Genomic DNA, 18464 nt, shown 5'->3' with positions numbered 1-18464 from the left:
TGGTTTATATTGTTGTTCCTCCTATGGGGCTGCATACCCCTTCAGCTCTTTGGGTCCTTTCTCTAGCTCTTTCATTGGGGACCCTGTGCTCAGTCCAATGGTTGGCTGAGAGCATCCACCTCTATATTTGTTAGGCACTGGAAGAGCCCCCCTGAGAGAGCCATTTCATTGAACATTGTCTAAAAGAGTTTTAGCAATGAAGAACTGTAACACAAAAATCTCCAGAGGGACTCTGTGCTTCCTCACCTGGTGTGTACCGGAGTCCAGACACACCAAGGGAAGACATGAACCTTGGAACTCGGTTCCGCTGTGTTGGCCTCAGTTTCTGCCTCACCACTGGGATATTGGGATGCCCACATGTCCCCCAGGGAAGGCAAAATGCAGGGATATTAGGCTGTGTGTCTGCCTCACCACTGGGGACTAGGACACTGCCGGAAGTTCACTTAGGGAAGGCAGAATGTAATCTACTATAAGGGTCCCAGTCCGTGTTCTTTCGGATGAGAAACAGATCTGGGATGGGTAGTGTGGTTCTCAATCTCCTAGACACTGGCTGGGAAACACAAAGAGTTGAGAACGGTGGTTCCTATCCTTCTGTGTACCCCGTTGCCACTGGGGACTGTGAGAAGTTGGGAATGAGGGTCCACAGGCCAGTGCTGAACCAAGGAAGAGGTAGAATACTGTTTGCCTCTGAGTGAGTGCCAAAGTACAGAGGGGCTGGGAGAGAGGCCTTCTCTGGGAGATCTAGACACAGCTCTTTACAACGAAGGCCTCCCCCGACCCTCAACATGAGGAGACTGAGATGAGTCGGTCCTTGCTTATCCAAAGTGTTTTATTCATGGCAGATGAGAATGCACACATACTACTCAGGGTGAAATAGCGATTAGATACTTTTTGCAGGCATGCCCAGGAAAGGAAGCTCATTGGCTGAACACTCGGGGCCTATCTAAATACCTCATTAGCACAGAGAACTCTAGGTGTTTATACTATGACCGGTTGTCATGGTCCTTTTAGTGGGGTGCCATGGTTACCGTTTCAGGACAGGTAGTCTGGCCAGGAGCTGATTCTAATGCCTACTGTTTTCAATTGCAAGATTGACTGGGGCTTTTGAATCTGCTTCGACCTCACCAGTTCTTCTGTCTGGTGGCATGGTTCTGCTTGCTCCACACCACTTCATCCTTCTCTGTTCGGTGTGCAGCAGCGCCTGGACACCGTGAGGGAGGAAGTAGAAAAACGGAGCCCCAAGTAACCACTCTTCTCTCCCTTTCTGAGGAATCCCAAAACATTGGCTGAAGGCAGCCTGTTTTCTTCTAGGCTAGGGGGATGAGGTAGGTAGACTAAAACATTTGAATCCCCAAAGGCAGGCACATTCGAGATGAATTTAGGAAGAGAAGACCAAAGAACGAGGAACTCTTTTTTCTTTCAGACTTGTATAGATTAATCGTCCAAAGTGATGAGTATCACAGCATGTTTGTCCATGCTCACAATGTCTTTGCTCACATTCACCTGCTCTATTACCCTTTTTTATCCCTTCTCTCCTCTTTCCTTGTCTATACTCCTCATAGTCCCACATGCTTTTACATCTATTTACCCCTCCAATGCCCAATTCCACAGATGAGAGAAAACCGTGACTATTTGTTAAGTCTGGTTTATTTCACGTAACACAATGAGTTTCAGTTCCTCCAAATGGCACAACACCATTTTTATTTATTGCTGAATAATTCCTTATTACATGCCACCTTTTCTTTATTCTTTGATGGACAGCTAGGCTTTTCCTGACGTGGGCACTGTGAATAGTACCCCATAAGCTGCAATGTGTAAGTTTCTCTATTATACGTTGACTTTGATCACACTTATGTTATACCTGGATCATACAGTAGTTTTAATATTTTGAGGAATCACCATACTGATTTTCATAGTGACTGGACTAGTTTACACTCCTACAAGCCATGTTGTAAAAGTTTCTGTAAGAACCATTTGGTTCTTGAAAAACAGAAAAGTGGAGAAAATTTTAGCTGGTCATTTAAAGGTTTCACGTTGAAACCAAACCATTACAGTGCCAAGATGATGCTGGAGCTGTGTAAGCTTCAAAACGTGGACTTGATTTCTCTTGTTTGTAGGACCTCGCCATCTGAGAACTTATACAGTGATCCGCCAACATGTAGCTTGTATTATATCACCTCAGACTGAAGGATCCGTTTTACAATGAAGGAGACAAATAGGCTCATGACCATGGGACTGAATTGTTCTTTAACATCCCACACCATACATAATATCCTTGTCAAAGATATATGATATGGAACGGATCTTTAAACACTCAGCTCAGGTGCCAGCTTGAGGATGAAGTCCTCATAGCATAAGGTTTGGTCACGATTAGCCACGAAGTAGAGCAGCATCTTCAGAGGAAGACTTGTTAAGAACAACTCATCATGGTGGCTTTTCCTTTTGTTTCAGCTCAAACTTCATGTTGCAAATTGAGTGTGCATTCCTGGTTTTTACTTTCATCTTTCAAATGTGGGCTCCACGACCTTAGATTGAACATGCTCAGGAATGGACCCTTAGGTCAACACACTTAGAAATGGCCAACCCCTATATGAACTCACCTGGGCCCCTTGAATAAAACCCTCTTTTGTTAGAGGAGAGTGTTGCTTTCAAAGGGACTTACCTGCTGCAGGTCATCCGTCTTTCCCACCCTTTTATATCTCACCTGTGCTGACTTGGCTTTGGTCTTAGCAAGACGTGAGCCTATTGTGTTGGGTTGTGTCAAATACCACATGGTAACTGTAGCCTACTGATTCTATTAAACCATAGCTCTCTCTATCTTTTCCTCTCCCTTTTCACAGAACATTTAATGAAAGTTGGGTGGACCACAGGGGAGAGATTATGTCACACAGCCAACAGTCTTAAAACAAATTTCAGAAATGTTCTACAGACTTATTTGAGCTATCTCACCACCTTGGGATTTCTCAATGGCCACAACATTTTACAAAATTCTTTGGCCCATTGCCCATATACTTAATCCCCCTCCACTGTTACTCCTTTTTTGTCCCGTGTTCCACCCTTTTCTCTCCAGTGGACTCTGAGAGGCCAGATTCTTCTCTATTGTGCTAAAAGTTCCTGAAGAACTCTCCCCTAAATTCCTCTCTAAGCCCATTCTTTTATACCCAGGACCTCAGACAGGTTGTGGTTTTGTAGTTACAGTGTTTAGTCTAACTAAAGGATCTAACCATGTAGCCTAGACTGCCTTTGAGCACTCTGTCCTCCTGCCTCCTTCCCAACTGCTTGCATTGTAGGCATGCACCATGTCCAGCTGCAAACAAAGGTTCTTTGTTCTCCCAGCTTCTGTAATTTTCCATACTGATCCTTTTCATCAGAAGACACAGAAAAACTCACATTTTCCACTCTAGCTATCACCTGGTCACTGTGGACTTCATAGTTTAAGAGACCAGTAGATAAGAGAGTCAATGTATGGACAGGAATCATTGGTCAGTAAGACGAGGCTGCCTGGCTCCCACATTGCAACAGGTGAAGAATAACATACCTGTGCAGAGCATGCCTGAGGCATCATTTGACACTTGGCTGCTCAATGTTAATTGTGTAATGACAGTTGCACAAATGCAGTGACCCCCGACTGGAAGGGGGCTTGTGCTGGTGTTGAGGTGCCTAGAGGATGAGGGTCTAGTTTGCCTTGAGAAATAAGCTGTTTAGAGTGCTTAGGTCTCAAGTTGACCTAAGATGTTCTCCCAAAACCAACTTTGTTCTTTTGTAAGTTTTCCCCAGTTCAAAATCTGGATTTTTTTTTTCCTGGTGGGGCAAAATTGTTGCCTGATGCAAGATGCAAGTGTGAGTAAAGGTGACTGTGAAGGCTGGACTTAGTGGTGGCTGTGGTGAGTTTCTCAGCTGTTATTTTAAGGGAGAGTCATGAGCTGCCTGGATGCTAGGAAACATGGCTTCTCCAGTTGATTTGCAGCTGAGTAACTCTGAGCAAGTAGAGGCCCCTTTATCTAACTTCTGCCCCTCACTGGTCTGTGTTGGCAGGCATGCAAAGATTAAGAGTTTAAAGAATGACCATCTCGCTCTTCCTGTAAGCAGTGAGAGGTCACCTGCCGAGATGGTTCGCTATTCTCTTGACCCAGAAAACTCCACAAAATCATGCAAATCAAGAAGTACAAACCTTCGTGCTCACTTTAAGAACACCCGGAAAACTGCCCATGCCATCAAGGATATGCATATCTGCAAAGCCACCAAGTATCTGAAGGATGTCACTTTAAAGAAGCAATGTGTGCCATTCGGCGGTATAATGGTGAAGTCAGTAGGTGCGCCCAGGCCAAACAGTGGATGGAGCTGGACGCAGGGTCGGTGGCCAAAAAAAAAAAAAAAAAAAAAGAGTGTTGAATTTTTGCTGCACATGCTTAAAAATGCAGAGAGTAATGCTGAACTTAAGGGTTTAGACTTAGATTCTCTAGTCATTCAACACATCCAGGTGAACAAGGCACCTAAGATGTGCCGACGAACCTACAGAGCTCATGGCCAGATTAACCCATACACGAGCTCCCCCTGCCACAGTGAGATGATCCTCACTGAGAAGGAACAGATCGTTCCAAAGCCAGAAGAGCAGAAAAAGATATCCCAGAAGAAACTGAAGAAACAAAAACTCATGGACCGGGAATAAATTCAGCATGAAATAAATGCAGATAAAGTTAAAAAAAAAAAAAAAAAAAAAAAAAGAATGACCATCTCAGTTAGAGTTCCTCCCAGGATGCTCTGGGCCTCTGACTCTTCCTGTTTCCTGCTTCTCCCACTTATTTAGTTGGGGGATATTTCCTACTGTACTTTCCACTTAGCACAGAGATTCCCCCTGAATCTCTGCCAGATTGCATGCCTCTCCAGGAAGCTGACCCTGGCCTACAGTGATTTCAGTATGGCACACAGTTCAACCAGGGAGACTGAATGCAATAGAACCGGGAAACCAGACAATCAGAGCAGAGCTATGCACGCGCACCTCTGGCTCTTGGAAACAAAGGGCTTGATTTTTGTTTTAGATATTTGGAATTAATATTAATTAGCAGGGCAGTTTGAATCTTTGCTTCTGGCCTCTTGTTGCCACCTGACAGTTTATTAGCATACGGTATGATCAAATGGTGTATAGAAGGATCTGATTGGTGCGACCAACACCCATCCTTTCTGCTTAGATGGAACCTTCCATGTTCCAACTTGGACTACAACATCCTCTCTATTGCCATGTTCACATCACATAGTGTCCTTGGTCAGTATGGTAGGATAGAGAGCCCTTCAAAGAGCCAGGCCTGGGAAGAGGGTAAGAATGGCTCTCCAAAGGATTTTGGAATCTTTCTCTTCAGTAAAAACAAACAAACAAATAAATAAACAAACAAACAAACAAAAAACCCAAGCAAGCAAGCAAGCAAGCAAGCAAGCAAACAAACAAAAACCATCAAGCTCAAATACCTCCCAATGCAGGACATTTGTGCTTCTGGCATAGTACTGCATCTACTATTGGATCTATCTATCTATCTATCTATCTATCTATCTATCTATCTATCTATCTATCTATCTATCCATCTATCTAAGCCAAAAAGTTCTTGTTTAGATATCAGCTCAGCTCTTCACTGAGTGACCTATCTATTATTAAATGCCCTTTATGCTACATGTTTAAATGTCTTCAATTAGTGAGAGTGTTGGGATGAACGAATCAGTAATAAAATTATGTAATTCCTAGCATCTAGCTAGCCCCCAACGAGTCACAGAGGTGGTGGTCAGATCTCATAGTTTTTATTTTTATTCTTGCCATCCTTCTGCCTGGGAAACCGGTTTTCATTTTAATTATATTGGAGTGGTAAACTTTTGGCACTTTCTTCCAGTGAGAGCTTTGCCTTGCAAACAGTCAGCCACTGTTTTCTGTCTCTGTGCGCCGAGGTCTGTAGTCAGTGCTGCTCAATTTCTAGGGGCTAAGTGAGGACATTAAAATATTGTTAGCATAGCATATAGTTCCAGGCTGGCTGGTTCTATTTGGTTAAGTGCTTTGCGGTCCATTTTATTTGTTAGTCCCAACACAGCCCTATGAGGTGCATGATCGCGTTTACTTGTGCTCCATAGATAGTTTTTAATTAGCTTAAAAGAGTTCCTGTAACCTCCAGAAGGTGAGTGGTGCTACTTCAATTAAATTCCTTCAAGTCCCGGAGTTTTACCTGGTCTTCTGGGCCCTGCTATTTCCTTTGATTTCTGTGTTTTTGACAAGGTTATAGATGTAAGCTACTGTTCAAAATGAAAGAGCAAAGAAATCTATATGACATTTTAATGAGAGAAGTTAAATCAAGCAAGACCCCATCAGCTCAGGCTTAGATTACACTGATTTATTTATTTTTTTCAGTTTTGGTTTCTATATGCCACTATTTTGAGTTTTTACACATGTTTCATATTTTTTCCTCCACAAAATCGTTAAGTGCGAGACCTCCTCAAATGGTGTTAATTTCACTTTCTTTGAATTGACTTCTCACCAATGAGTCATGGAATCTTTTCCTTAGTGAGCTCTTTTCCTTTCGCTTTGGGGACAGCATAAAAGCAGGTGCTTGTTCTCTTGTAGTGAATGAGACGCGTGACTTCCAGAAGTAATGCACTCAGGGCAGAAGCTAATACGATGTAATGCTATGCAATTTTGAGATCATAAAATGAAGAAGCCCAGAAGAAGGGGACTGGGGGTAGAGGCTTTGAGAGATATGACAAGATGTGTGAAAAGCCAGTTTTATGAAAGGCAGAAATCCTTGTCCCATCCTCTCTGTTCTTCAGTCCTGAGATATAGAACTCTAACTTTCATCACTATCTGATTCTTTCCAAATAAGCAGGGCTGGTGACATTTCCCAATTGTTTTCAGTGCTCACTGCAACAAACTCATCAGTTTTTACGAGCTGCTGTTGAGTTATCTTTTCCTGTGTAGCAATGTACCTCAACATTTAAAAGCTTGATTTGACAATTCCCTCATGGTTTTGTCTGGGTCAGGAACGAGATGCTTGCCTCTGTATGTCTAGTGCATGGTACTCTTGAAATTGCAGGCAAGCTGTCCTCAGCGGCTGTGATGACATTTGAAGACTCCCAGAGAAGGAATAAGAGATTGGTCATGAGATTTGGAGCCTTGTATTTAGTTTCAAACCTAACATCATTTTATATCTGTCACATTCTGTTGGAGTCAGTAAGTCCAGCCCAGAACTTAATTATCAGAAGGCGGGGTTTACTGGGAACCCATGTAGACGCTCACTGTACTTTATCCCCAGGTCCCAAGACTTCATGTTCATCCCACACTCCCACGAGTACTTTTGCCTGCCTGATAGTTGTGCGGCTCCATCTTGTTCTAGCTTCAGTTCAGAGGTGAGCATCTTATTCTGTCAGGTCAGCTGGGGACAGCTTCTTCAGGGTCCCCTGTGAAATACGTACATACTTCTTCATAGAGAAAAACACCTGTTCCCTCATTCCTCACCCAAAGTGTAAGGGTTGGGCAGACACGGGCTCTCTGTTGAAGTCTTTCTGCTCAGAGGCCGGGAAGTGGGGATATAAGTGGCTGCTTGATGGAACTCTGAAGCCGAGTTGAATAAACATTTCAAGATTAATTAAGGCGTGGACATGACACAACTGTTTATAGCTTCTGCCTCTGCTCTCCGGTTCCACATGTTCATCAACCGTTCGTTGCCATGACAGATGGCGTGTGCTTACCTGTGCGTTGTTTTCCTTTCTGGGATTATGAGCACCATCCAATGCCTGTATCATAGATGCTCTCAGTATCTCTCAATGCCACTCCCTCCCTGTTCAGAGTCTGTGTAATGAGTCTGCTGGGTAAAATACAAGTTGCCCTGACCTGCTTCTATAGGAGGTGAGAAGGTAGGTGTTGAGGTTTACACCTGGAATCCTAGCACTCATCAGGGAGGCAGGGAGATCATGAATTCGTGGCCAACCAAGGCTTAATAGTGAAACCCTTTTTTTAAACACAACAAATAGACATCTAAACCTCCCACAAAGTAACAGCAAATAAAAGGGTGAAGCTAGAGAAAATACTTAAAACATTGAAGTTCTTACTTCTTCTTTGGGAAAACACCAAATGGTGGATGACGCCAGGCAGACAGAGGACTAGGGGCCCCATGATTTGGGGGTCCTAGTGTGGGGCTCATGGAAGTAAAGCCAAAGATATGGAGTTGATCCTTGTCGCCAAGCTAGGTCATCTGGTCAAGGACTGATGATCAAATTCCAGGGAGGAGATCCTGATGCATGGCATCAGGAGGGGGAAAGTGAGGAGAGAGGGGGACAGGGAGAGAGGGAGAGGGAGAGGGAGAGGGAGAGGGAGAGGGAGAGGGAGAGGGAGGAGGGAGGGGGAGGGGGAGGGAGGGGGCGGGAGGGAGAGATCCATCTTTTGGGTGGATCATTGAACCCCCAAAGCCTGTCTTTACTGACACAGTATCTTTTATGAGGCCATATCTCCAAACACTTTCCAAACAGTTCCATCAGCAGGATTAATTATTGAGCTTATGGGGACTGTTTTCACTCAAACCACCCCAGTATCCAAAAGACAGAAAACCAGTACACCATGTAGATACCTGCAGGCTTGTGTTGACTGAGGCATTGCTCATAACTAAAACCAGCCCAGTTTTCTACAAATGGATGAATGAGTAAAAGGAGAATGTGATACATATGCAAAAGGGTCTATTATTCAGCTTTAAAGAAGAATCCCTGTCCGTCGAGAAAAATGTTTTGATCTGGAGGTTGGCATGATAGATGGACACACAAAGACCATTACCACACATTTTCTTTCATATGTAGAAGGTAAAATATGTTCACCTGAATGTAAATAGTAATCATAGATGTAGGAAAGGTAGGGGAAAGGAGACACATATCTGATCAGAGTGTGGTTTATGCATGTGTAGAAATATACAGACCTTATATCATACACATTAATATGTGTGAATAATACATACCAATAAATGCAAAATGAAGTAAGGCTGGGTGTGGCAGTGTATGGTGGCAATCCTATACTTGGCAGGTTGAGGATCTCAAGTCCTGTGCTTACATGTCATACACAGAGAGATTTCATCTCAAAATAGCAGCAACAACAAAAGAGCAAAACAAAATATATGTAAGTAAATGCATTTTCACATACTCATATACCACACACACACACACACACACACACACACACACACAATTTTTGAGGTAGAGTCTCACTATGTAGTCTAGGTTGGTTTCAAATTTTGTGATTTCACCTCAGCCTCCAGAGTGCTGGCAGGTATATGTCAGCATCCTAGTACATACATGTCTTTGAAGTGTAACCGTTATTTTATATCTTGATTGAAACAGGATAAGTAGTCAAGTGAAAAAATATTTAAAATCTCCTTTATTTATGAAGTATGTTTTTTTCTTTCTCAATCTCATTTACTTTGCTTAATATAATTTCTAGTTTTGAGAAGCACCCGAGAAAATGTTCAACATCCTTAATCATCAGGGAAATGCAAATCAAAACCCTGAGATTGCACCTCACACCAGTCAGAGTGGCTAAGATCAAAAATTCAGGTGACAGCAGATGCTGTCAAGGATGTGGAGAAAGAGGAACACTCCTCCATTGTTGGTGGGATTGCAAGTTTGTACAACCACTCTGGAAATCAGTCTGGCAGTTCCTTAGAAAATTGGACATAGTACTACCGGAAGATCCAGCAATACCTCTCCTGGGCATATATCTAGAAGATGTTCCAACTTGTAATAAGGACACATGCTTCGCTATGTTCATAGCAGCATTATTTTATAATAGCCAGAAGCTAGAAAGAACCCAGATGCCCCTTAACAGAGGAATGGATACAGAAAATGTGGTACATTTACACAATGGAGTACTACTCAGCTATTAAAAAGAATGAATTTATGAAATTCCTAGGCAAATGGATGGACCTGGAGGGCATCATCCTGAGTGAGGTAACCCAATCACAAAAGAACTCACACAATATGTAGTCCCTGATAAGTGGATATTAGCCCAGAAACAGAATACCCAAGATACAATTTGAAAAACACATGAAACTCAAGAAGAAGGAAGACCAAAGCGTGGATACTTCATTCCTTCTCAGAATGGGGAACGAAATACCCATGGAAGGAGTTATAGAGATGAAGTTCAGAGCTGAGACAGAAGGACGGACCATCCATAGACTGCCCCACCCGGGGGTCCATCCCATAAACAACCACCAAACCCAGACAGTATTGCATATGCCAGCAAGATTTTACTGACAGGACCCTGATATAGCTGTCTCTTGTGAGGCTCTGCCAGTGCCTGGCAAATACAGAAGTGGATGCTCACAGTCATCTATTGGATAGAACACAGGGCCCTCAATGAAGGAGCTAGAGAAAGTACCCAAGGAGCTAAAGGGGGTCTGCAACCCTATAGGAGGAACAACAATATGAACTAACCAGTACCCACCAGAGCTGCGTCTCTACTTGCATATGTGTCAGAGGATTCCCTAGTAGGCCATCAATGGGATGGAGAGGTCTTTGGTCTTGCGAAGATTATATGCCCTAGTACAGGGGAATGCCAGGGCCAGGAAGCAGGAGTGGGTGGGTTGGGGAGCAGGGTGGGGAGGGAGGGTATAGGGGGCTTTGAGGATAGCATTTGAAATGTAAATGAAGAAAGTATCTAATAAAAAAAACTTGTTTTTGAAAAAAAAGTCAAACACTGGAAAAAATAATTTCTAGTTTCATCCATTATATAAATATGTTTCTATAAAAATACATAAAAATTTATATACAAAATATACATTTTCATAACTTTAAATAGAAATATATTTATATAAATATAAATTTATATTCATATATTCATATAGACATATACATATATAAATATAGAGAATATAATATATTACACTGTTATATAAACACATTTTTATATTTACATAAAAATATAAATATAAAAAAGAAGTATAAGAATTATAAAATATATAACCTTTATCACTGCTTAGGCATATTTTGTCTAGGAACTTGGCCTCAGCCTCCTCAACTGAGATCTTCTCTTTGTTCTGAGTGGGTCTGGAGAGGAGAGAACATTGACCCAGCCCAGCAAGAACAGGCACTCAGGAGCAGGAGGCACAGAGAGTAGCAGAACACACCGGACACAGCTGTTGCTGTAAAGGTACAAGTGTGTGGGGCAGGATAGGAAGCCCACTAACGGCTCTTCCTGCTTCCGGTCTTGTACCAACAAAACACATTGGCTGGGCCTCTCTGAGGGCTAAGCAGGAGCTGGGTGCCAAGGCTTGAGAACATCACAAACCTACTCATGGTGGCAAGTGATTTTTATGGAGGACCAGGCCAGAAAAACCAAAAAGCAGGCGAGGAACTGTCCCTCCTTAAACATTCTCAGACCTCATAATCCCCGTCTTGATGAAGGCTTACTCATTTTTTTTCTCTCTGCTAAGATGTGAGCAGATGGGACTTGTAAGGACTTTACTTTGTTTCTGGTCGCAGTGTGCTTCCCACTTAATCAGGAAGTAGAGGGACCAGAAACGAACGGGTCAGTTCACACCGTACCAAGCATTTTGCGTTTGCTTACACAAAGCCTACTCCCATGAAGGGCTAAAGGTTTCTCGGCGTGGGCCGAAGTCTAAACTTGTGTCTCTAGCCAGTACTCATGCCTGTGTGAGCAACTGCTGACTGAGAAGAAAGTCAGCTGAAACCCAGGGGAATCTGTCAAGATGGATGGGAAATTAACTGGATGGGTGTTTCAACTCACCGCCTGGCCAGATGGGCATATCAAAATGTTTAAAGGAGCATTTGTAGGAGACAGGATTGAGAGTGATTGTTTTATCATATGCAAATTGCAAAAGGAGTGTGTGTGTGTGTGTGTGTGTGTGTGTGTGTGTGTGTGTGAGAGAGAGAGAGAGAGAGAGAGAGAGAGAGAGAGAGAGATATGGGTGGGGTGGGGAACTAATATCTAATATGGCTGAAGGCAGTATGCACAGAAAGTATAAATTCAAACAGTCTCTAGGAGAATTCGCGATAGCCTCCAGAAGCTCATGGGGAGAGAAATCTCTATATTCCTAGCATTTTTACCACATTTTGAAGGACATTCTTCTTTCTTGTGTAAAACTCCCTTCCATATCTCAATATTTCTCTCGTCCTCCAAGAGCGCAGGCACAGAGGACAGGAAATTCAAGGCTGGGTTTGAGATAGATTCAGATTCTGACCCTAATGTGAGTTCCAGGACAACTTCCTCCCTGTGCGTTCGTTCAGCGCTCGCTGACTGAGCTTGGCTGCCTTCTTCGCACTTGCACCACATCTGTCCTTTTGATGTAAACACGCGTGCCTAGCACAGCTCTCCAAGGCAATATGCCACGGATGACCCCATTTCAGAGCAATGTTTGTTTAGAGATGATTGTTTACATGGGCCAAGTTTTCTAAATAATTCATGGAGTATTCGTAGTAACTGAGAGTGAGCAGTAAAAAAGTGAATGGCCATAGTCTGTTTTATAAAGGCCATGGATTGAGAGGTATAAGGCATAACTGAAAATTTGAATCAAATGCATGGAATTTTAGAATTCTGCCAAACTTGTGAAAACTTGGTTTCCTTAAGGAACCAGTTTATAGGTCAGAACCCCGGCTACTTAGTTATTGAGAAATCTGACCATTTTAAGAGTATGCGACTCTGCTCTTCAACAATATGTCACTAGATTTCTCCTGCATACCTAAAAATTTAAAATAAAGTTCAAAACTACAATGAGAAGGCTCACAAGCTGAGCAGTCATCAGGAAGGAGGCCCAGCTAGGCAACCTTAGCCACTAACAACCTGTATAACTACTTAGAATCACCTTGGCTCAGGAATTTTATATAAGTTTTGTGATGAGACCAAATTAAGCCCCCAATACTGTTTTAGTGAAACAGATTCTTTGACGCTCCTAAACACACAGGATAATAAGCCACTTAAAACTCTTTTTTACCATGATTTTAATAATCATATATAAATCAGTCTTTAAACACACCGTACTTTGTGAGAATAATTATACATTTTTAAATCTTATCCTTAAAAAACCTGTACTTTTCTCAGTAACTTGAAATTCTCAAAGACACTATGCTTTTCCCTCTTCTCCCTATTTCCCACCTTGACCTGCATAAATTATACTTATTTTGAATCCTTCTCCAAACCTGAATCTGGTGACCAGGAATTGACTCTGCACGTGTGAACAGAATGTGTTTGTCAGGACAGGTAAGTTTTGTGGTGGCAAAAAAATAATTCCAACTCTCAGGAGGCTTATTATTACTTTCAGAATAATTCCATTGCCCATTGTTAAAGGACCAAGTCACACACACCTAAGCTATTACTGAGGATATTGCCCCACATCCATGTGACCCCTTCAGGGTTGGAAGCTGTCCGAGGACAGTTTACAGATACTCCCGACAATCTTGTCAGTAGAGGTCTGCAACTTGGCTCCCAGAGCTTTCCATGGAAGTAATACATCGCAGTTTATCACATACCATGGACTGAAGCTGGTCATGTGGCCACCCCTCACACCCTTGCTGATCAGTACTGCTTTCTGTGAAATAGCAGTGGCAAGAATTTGAGACGGCTGCCACTCAAAGACTTTTGGCAACTAAGTTGATCTGTCTTTTGTCTTACTTCTGCATCTGTAGAATAGGGTTTGCAATGCTACATTTTCACTGGGCTTTGAAGCTTAAATGAGCTCATACATACGAAATACTTATGACACTGCTCAACATTGCATTTGAGTCACCATTTGATTCAATGTTGAGCCATATTTGCCTTGTTATACAACTTTTATCAGTAGTTCCGCAGAGGAGTGTCCACTTCTTGTTCGTGGGAATCTCTTTGCTCTGTTCTGTAACTTTGGGGTAGACAGAGGTGGAACACAGCAGCATTTTAATCTGGGCGTTTTAGATGTCTATATAGGATATGTGAGATCACATAAGCGTTACTTTTGAGATCCTGCCTTTAATACATCAAATAGCAGTTGGCAATGCGAAGAAATTGTCTTGGCTTTCTTCTGTCCTCTGTGCCTGATACACTGAGATGACTTATTTGTTTTAGTAAATAATATTTGGCTCAGTTATCTGGCTAAATTAAAGAAGTGGATGTTAACTTTCTATTGTTTTACTGGTAGGGAACTTGGTGGGGGGGATTTAGGAGAGAGAGGGGAAATACTCCTAATTTTTGCTGTTTCACAAAAAAATGAAACAGTTCCGTGGTCTTAAAGATGAAAAAGGCTTCCCTTTTCCGAATGTCTTTAGTAAACTCTCCTGAACAATATATGAGTTACACTGAGTTTAAATGACAGGTGAGCAACAAGAACGCACCAAGTTTCAACAAAGTCTCACTCACAATTTGATTCATCGAGGTGAGAAAAATAGGCTACTTAAAAAAGAGAGAGAGAAGTGCAGTGCGGGATTGCTGAGGGCTGTGAAGAAAGCTGAATAACACTGTGGGAGAGGTCAATGTTTCCTGTTGATATTGGCAGTGAATGGGATGGGCCTTTGGGATTGTCAAGCGCCCCTGTAGGGAATGCCTACTGCGGTGGAGGTTTTAGGGGTCAGATCTTTGCGATAAGGAGCAGGACTCATTTACCCACAATGGTTTTGAACTCAAGAGGTCATTCATGGACTCTGTTTGAATCGTATGTCCCCCAAAGGCTCAAATAAAAAATGTAGGTTAATAAAACTATAACAGGAAGGTTTCCAGGAGACTTGGAAGACATAACTCTGTTCCATTTAACTGAGTTTAATATCTTGTTTGGAGGCAAAGAAAAAAAATACATGAAACAATAAAGAGTCTTTTGGCAAAGAAATAAATATATAAGCAAGCAAGCAACTGGATTCATTTCTTCAGCACTGTGGATCATCTTCCTTTAACTGGCCTTCATCCTCCTTAGCCTTGTGGGTTTCGTGGACAGATCTATATTTCAAATAAAGTGCTTGGCTTCTGTAAAATCATTTCAATGCTTGATGAAAAAAAAAACCAATTCTCATGTGAGAGCCAGTTATTATGGATATGCATGTTTGGAACAACGGTTTCTTTGGGACATGTGTGTTCTCCCACAGTACTTCAGTTCTCAACATTGAGAATGCTGTGTGAGAGGCATCATTATCTATAGTGGCTTAGTAGCAGTCCACACTCTGTTTGCTTTTATTTAAAACAAGAAACAAAAAAAGAAAAAACCCAAAATCCCAGCAGTCTTGATGCAACCCTTTTCCCCTAACGTCTAGGCTAGCCTGATAGCCTATTTTTTGTTCTTCAAACACGGCAGCTTCGGCCCTGTTTGTTTCGAACACTTATTAAGATGGCGCCTGGTTAACTTTGCAGGTGGGTGTAAGGGAGAAGGTACTGTGGCAGGATGGCAGCCCTTAGATGCACAGGACTAGAAGCTGTTGTTTCTGTCTTTTCTCACTCAACTTTGCATGTGTGTTTCCTGGGAAAATATGCTCCATGTTAAATACTTTTATCTTGGTAAGAAGTTTGAGGAAGTGAGTAGGAGGAGCCTTAATTCTTAGCATCTCATTAATGACCAAGCTGAAGCTTACTTCTGTTCATCTGCCTTAAGTATCTCATTGCTTCAGCAATTCCTCCTCAGAGTCTCTGAACTGATGAGCTCTCTGTTGACTTTTGTTTACTTTTTATGAAGTGAGAGTGAGGATGGGGACCCGGGGAAGAAAGGCACGGAGACATTTCTCTAAACATCAGGGGTCTTTTGTCGCATTCAGAGTGTGGGATTGTACCTAACTTCTAAAATTCTTTGTGGCTTTCAAGTAAAAGACTCAAAGACAGATAAGAAAAATGAACATTCGTATTGTTTAGAAAGAATTACTTGTTATTTATTATTACTTATTAATTTAAAAATTACCTATTATTTACTTTGCTAGCTGCAAATGAGTGGAAAGCTAGGCATGTGATTCTCTCTACATGGAAGAGGCATATTATATTCCTGAGTGGAACAAATTGGATGCTGGGTAAAAAAAGGCTGCATAATTGTTCTTTTCAAAATAAAACCACAGAACTCCTAGCAGCAAAAATGTGCATTATCTCAGTGCGCGCTGTGTACACTCAAAAGTCTAATTGCATGTGCTTGCCTTTTTCATTTGTTACATTTCAAGCGGGCGGCATGCTGACTGATGTTCATTATAATTACAATTCCGCATCTTCCCACCTGAGCAGAACAGTGGAATGCTGCACATAAATCTTTCAAGTGTAATAAAACTGGGTGCCAGTACACGCACAGAGGGGTAAGGAAGCTGCGATGTGAGCTTTCGCTACCGTACTAACAGCCGCTACACACGCTTCCCCAAGATTAATAGCATTGTTCCCTTCTCCTGCCTTAGCGCTCCGGATAAGAGCAACGCCGATGGCCAAGGTCATTGTCATTCACTTTACAGTCCTGGGGAACCTTTGAAGGATTCTACATAACCAAGTGGCCATACCATTTCAAAGGACATTAACATTCCTATTAAGCACTAGAGAATTTTGACCTTTCTTAAATGTCAAAAAAGATATTCTGTGGATAAATTGTGATCAACTGGATGCATAATACGCCGGGTGTTTGGGCTTCTCAGGCTCACTTAGACCCCCCCAGGGAGGGGTAGTTTTAATGAAGTGCTGTTTCCTATTATGTGAGAACATTTGATAACTTGCTCCAAGGCTTGCTTTTTTGGCACCGGATGTTCGGCAGAATCTGACAGTGGCGATCACAGACTTTCCTTCATTGTCTCCAATACCCACAGCTCACAAATGAGGAAACCGAGGCTACAAGAACAAGCTGAGTTATCCATGCTGGGAGAGGTAGCTGGTAGCAGAGACTGGAGAAGCATCTGGCTTTGGATTCTGCCTGCAGTTCTTTTTACTTCCTAATCGTGATCCGCACCTAATCAAGGCCTTCCTCAGGCCTTTCCTGTCTTTTTTATGCAGAATTCCAAACATGGGACTGAATGGGTCCTTCCAGCCTCATAGTGTCAGGTGCCACAGAACAAGGAATTCACAGATGAATCCGTTTTTTTTGTTTTTGTATTTTTTCTTTTTCTTTTTTTCTTTTTTGCAAGTGCAGGATGGTAAAGAAAAGCCTCACCATCTGTCTTAGTCAGGGTTTCTATTCCTGCACAAACATCATGACCAAGAAGCAGTTGGGGAGGAAAGGGTTTATTCAGCTTACACTTCCATACTGCTGTTCATCACTAAGGAAGTCAGGACTGGAACTCAAGCAGATAAGAAAGCAGGAGCTGATGCAGAGGCCATGGAGGGATGTTCTTTACTGGCTTGCCTCCCCTGGCTTGCTCAGCCTGCTCTTATAGAACCAAGACTACCAGCCCAGGGATGGTCCCACCCACAAGGGGCCTTTCCCTCTTGATCACTAATTGAGAAAATGCCTGACAGTTGGATCTCATGGAGGCATTTCCTCAACTGAAGCTCCTTTCTCTGTGATAACTCCAGCTGTGTCAAGTTGACACAAAACTAGCCAGTACACCATCTAAATGACCACTGTCTCTGGTCTCCTATTTTTGTTGTTTATAAGTATGTTGCTTAAGGCCCTAACTCAGTCTGACACCTATTTTTCTTCTTCGTTCATGTATTTATTGACTTTACATCCTGACTGCAGCAACCCCTTCTGTCTCCTCTCACACAGTTACCTCCCTTCTTCTCTTTAGAAGGGAGAGGCCTCTCTGGATATCACCCCACCCTGGTACATCAAGTCACTGCAGGTCTAAGAGCATTTTCTCCCACTGAGGCCAGACAAGGCAGCCCATTGGGAAAATGGGATCTACAGTTAGGCAACAGATTCAGGGACAGCAACCTCTTCAATTGTTGGGGTCTAGCATGAAGGCCAAGCTGCATATCTGTTACATATGTGCAGGGTAGCCTAGGTCCAGCCCATGCTCTTTGGTTGGTGATTCCATCTCTTGTGAAACCCCAAGGGTCCATGTTAGTTGACTGTCTGTCTGTCTTCTTGTGGAGTTCCTATCCATTTTGGGTCCCTCAATCCTTTCCCAACTCTTCCAGAAGAGTTCCCAAGCTAATGTTTGGCTGTGGGTCACTGCATCTGTTTTGGTCAGCCGCTGCACCTTGAGATTATAGGCACACGTAGCCAACTGTCAGCTCTCCTGTTTCCTGTCTGATTTTGCTTTCCTCAGTTCCAAATACTCGTAGCTTAGACCCAGGAATTATGTTGAGATTCCTTGAAGAAAAGAAAAATATCTCGCAGAGAATAGTGGGGTGTGTGTGTGTGTCTCTCTCTGTGTGTGTGTGTGTCTGTCTGTCTGTCTGTCTGTATGTCTGTATGTATGTATTTCCAATCCATAAAACCTAAGGGATGTATTCTGTTCCCCCATATAACCTTCCGAGTATGACACTTTCTAAGTGCTGATTGTCCTGTGCTATAAGCTGTTGCTTCCCCACACAAAAGGTTGTCCTTGGCAGTTGCTGATATGGTGGCGTTCCCTGGGATTAA

The 18464-nt window shown here is 42.6% G+C and overlaps 1 pseudogene; it reads left to right on the top strand.

Annotated features, from left to right (window-relative positions):
• Positions 4066-4702, top strand: Gm5277 (predicted gene 5277; annotated as a pseudogene).

Source organism: Mus musculus, chromosome 3 (genome assembly GCF_000001635.26).
Source record: "Mus musculus strain C57BL/6J chromosome 3, GRCm38.p6 C57BL/6J".
NCBI classification, from domain to species: Eukaryota; Metazoa; Chordata; class Mammalia; order Rodentia; family Muridae; genus Mus; species Mus musculus.
The sequence above is the reverse complement of the archived record's forward strand: the minus strand, read 5'-3'. Positions and strand labels throughout refer to the sequence as shown.